The sequence below is a fragment of the Sinocyclocheilus grahami genome, unplaced genomic scaffold, assembly GCF_001515645.1.
Source record: "Sinocyclocheilus grahami isolate Dianchi unplaced genomic scaffold, SAMN03320097.WGS_v1.1 scaffold166.1, whole genome shotgun sequence".
In the NCBI taxonomy this organism is placed as follows: Eukaryota; Metazoa; Chordata; class Actinopteri; order Cypriniformes; family Cyprinidae; genus Sinocyclocheilus; species Sinocyclocheilus grahami.
The window spans coordinates 235281-239223 of NW_015505345.1; the positions used below are offsets into that span (position 1 = coordinate 235281).

Below are 3943 nucleotides of genomic sequence, written 5' to 3' on the forward strand. Positions count from 1 at the left end.
GAGGTGTAATTGAGTAAATGTAACTAATTACTGTACTTGAGTATCATTTTGGATACTTTGTAGTTTTACTGAGTATCAAAGATATTAGCAACTTTTACACTCTACTTCACTACATTTTTTTATGAATATCTGTACTCTTTACTCCATTACATTTGAAATGAGTGTTGCAGTTACACATTACATTTTGCATGGACCTAGTTTTTACTGCAGCAGTTTATTTCTGCTACAAAATATGTGATATTGCCTACTACAGGGTCCTAGATCTTATGAGTTTTGTCCTTACTTACCCACACTTTTCAACAAGGCTACTTTATGTGAATGTGAGTTCCTTAGCAAGTAGTTGTGAATCACAGGTGTTTTATATGTAAGATGAGGACATGACTGCAGCCGGCAATGAGGCCCAAACCAGCACATCCACTGCAAGAAGGCTTTGACTTTTTAATTTTACTTAACATTATTTTATCTATCCTTTTTGAAGGATATTGTTGTTGGTGTTGCTGTGCTCAGTTTTATTTTGGTTTTAGAAAATAAACATAATTGTTCTCCTCACAAATCAACTCTTTCTTGCTTTTGTTACGTTTTCTGTGCCTTGTCTTGGACTTGGTGTTTGTAGTCAATTTGTAGTCCATTTGATCATTGGTTCCCCTTGATTAGTCTCCCCAGGTGTGTCTTGTTAAGCTTGTCAGCCCCCTGTGTATATATAGCCATAGTGTTTCTTTAGTTTCTTGTGAGTTGTTGAATGTAATGATTGTTCTGTTTTTTGTTTCCTGTGGTTTTTGGCTTATTGTTTGTTATAGTTACTCTATCCTTGCCTCTGCCTGTTTACCCCAGCTTCTCAACAACGTTATAGTTTTTTCCCTATCATGTCTCTTTGACTAGTGCATTTTTTAGCCTATATTTATTATAAGTAAAATACTCAAGTACTGTTAAAAACAGATACTCTGAGACTTTTACTCAAGTTGTTTTGGAATTGGTGACTTGAAACTTGTAGTGGAGTAATTTTCACCATATGGTATCTGTACTTTTACTCAAGTATGGTTTTCACGTACTCTTTACACCTCAGCTTTTAAACCAAACAGCTTACTGTTTGGTCAGCACAGCAAATTTGTATAACCAACCAATGCAAAATTGGCATAGGCAAATCATTCGCCATCACACAGAATTTCCATTCCAGTGGATTCCAGTTGAAATTACTGGATTTTGCCCGTGTATATTTGCATAACAGAAAATCTGACCACACCTAAAAATTGTTGAATAAATTTGTTGTTTTTGTTTTCTTTGCACACAAAAAGTATTCTCGTAGCTTCATAAAATTAAGGTTGAACTACTGATGTCACATGGACTATTTTAATGATGTCCTTACTACCTTTCTCGGCCTTGAACGTGTCAGTTGTGTTGCTGCCTATGCAGTGTCAGAAAGCTTTCGGATTACATCAAATATATCTTAATGTGTGTTCTAAATATGTACAAAGGTTTTACGGGTTTGGAATGACATGAGGGTGAATAATTAACAGCATTTTCATTTTTGGGTGAACTATCCCTTTAAGGTTGGGTTTTAGGCCTGTTGCACCCTAGTGCGATGTCATTGTGTGCTATGTGGTTTAATTCTAGGGAAACTGCACCAGTTCACAGCTGATGATGTTTTTTGGGGGAGTTCTGAAACATCTAGAGCAGTGGATCTCAGCCATGCTCTTGAAGCACCTCCTCCTTAATCAACATTTTTAATCAAATTTAATCTGAATGTGTAATAGCTATAGGAGCACTGAAAAAGTCAAGACAACGATGAAGGTGGTCATCATTTTATCATGATCTGCACTGACTGAAGACCCTCTTACCTTTGTGCTCATCAGCTCTTATGGCTGAAATAGGAACTTCAAAGGAGAGATACATAATGAATCTTTATATATTTGATAAAAGGTACCAGCCGATTTGCTTATCACCATTTGCCGCCTTTTAGGTTTTTATGGACATCTTTGTTGACTTGGGAAACAATGTTTAATACATACATCACTCTAAAGAGGAGTAGGGCTAATGCTAGCTGACCTCTTCAGGGGGGTTGTCTTGTTTTGTTGCCTTTCTTGGTCCATTTTGGCTGTGCAAGAAATGAGGTCTTTATGTACAAAGAGAAAGAGGCTAAAAGCTTTCAGAGAGGTATAAACATGCTGAATCTCATTTCGTGTGTTCCAGAGAAACACAACTTTCCTAGATCTTTTCCTCATTCAATTTTCCTCACTAACAGGCATTGCAAAACCAGTGCTGGTATGTAACTGTTAATTTATCCTTTTAGTGTATGATATCCTGTCATCTCCTCATTTGTCTTTGAGTGTTTCTAATCGGCGATAATCCTGGTCAAATCCTTTGATTGTGAGTTTGGATGTGATCCATCTCTAAAGAAGCGATTTAATGGGCTTCATGGCACTTGGCGTTAAGTCATTTATCTAGCGGAATTACTGGATATGCTTGTTTTAATAAGAGTGCACTTCATGAAAACCAAGGAGACTCGCCATTTAATTATCCAAAGGGAAGGCCGTTCTCAACCCTCGATCAAGCAAATTGCTGCGGGAAGGAGGAATTTTCCTCAAACTCACTCTTCCTTCACCTTCTTTGGAAGCCATCTCTTCTTGGATAAAGTCCACCCCATACATCTTCAGTGCCTCACTCTTTTGCATTTTGAAAGCTTCACAACAGGCTGGATTAGTTATTCTTACATCACTGGAGAATGATTATGTAAGCGAAGCAGTTTAGGCGTTGGCAGTGGCTTTGTGTTGCAAGCCTGCAGAGATTCCACAGATGGTAAAGAAAACTAATGGGCACAGAAACACTGCCTCCATTTTCTCTCTCGGTCTGTTGTTTGAGCAATTCTGAAGTTATTTCTCCAAGGGAACAGGAATCAGTGTGTTTAAACATAAAAATGACAAATTATTTTATGACAGAATAATCTTCTCTTACACTTGCAGGAAAAATGCTTACACAGATTTGACTTGAAACGTTTTGGACATCATAACTGCCATTGCTTTGTACTCAAATTCACTTAAAATAAACAGAAAAGAGTTTTATTGGCTAAACCAATGCATTAGCTAATGTAGTTCATGGTAATGTAGTTCTTTCTGTCTTCAGAGCAAATTTTTAACTAAGGTTTAAGCACCACTCTGACCCCTGTTATTTGAAGCAGGTTAGGACAGGGAAAGTGGACTTGGATAGATTTGCTTCACAATTTCTATGACATTGTATAATGTTGAATATCAAAGTTTTTTTTTTTTGTATGTTTGTTAATGAGGGATTTGTAAAGTAAAAATGATCATTTTAATTAAAAGTGTTATTTTTTAATTTCATATTTATTGCAATTTTATGAATTAGATGTAGATTAAAACAAAAAACAAAAAAACATTGCTTTTCCTTTAAACTAGAGGGAAATTGAGTGAAATCCTTCCAAATGAATAATTGGTGTTGCTATTATGACAAATATTCCAATAAAATATGAGCAATTAAATATGTAAATATTTGCATGCCTGTATGTAAGTCACGGCATACATTTATCTTTCAGACAAATCTCTTTTACTGGTGTTCCCTTTCAGTCGGTCACTCTCGACGTCACGTCGGAGGACCGACAAATTGGGATCTTGCTTAGAGGGACCAATCTACTTTGAGTGTAAACTAAACGAGCCAATGCACATTGGCATGCGATTATTGCATCCAGCTGCTGCTGATCACAGCGTGAGTATAAGTAGGCAGCAGATGCAGCGCATATTCAGCTTTTCGCTTCGGAGCCGAGCGATCACATCGTTCTGCTCCTGACTACTCTACTGAGAGAAGAAGACTGAACGAGTTCAGCGCGCTCTTGGAGAGCTCTTCGTGTTGGCGGATGACGCTTCAGCGGTGGTGGTTTCCCGTGTCGAGTGGGTTGCACACATCAGGCTGCACTACCCCCTGTTTGTGTTGCAGA

At 37.6% G+C, this 3943-nt stretch overlaps 1 long non-coding RNA gene across 1 annotated transcript in view; it reads right to left on the reverse strand.

Moving 5' to 3' along the window:
* Window positions 1–977: 977 nt before the first annotated feature.
* Window positions 978–3943, reverse strand: part of LOC107593188 (uncharacterized) — a 23863-nt gene continuing 20897 nt past the window's right edge. The window contains exon 3 of the long non-coding RNA XR_001610060.1: window positions 978–1063. This is a non-coding gene — a long non-coding RNA (uncharacterized lncRNA). The remainder of the gene's footprint in view (window positions 1064–3943) is intronic.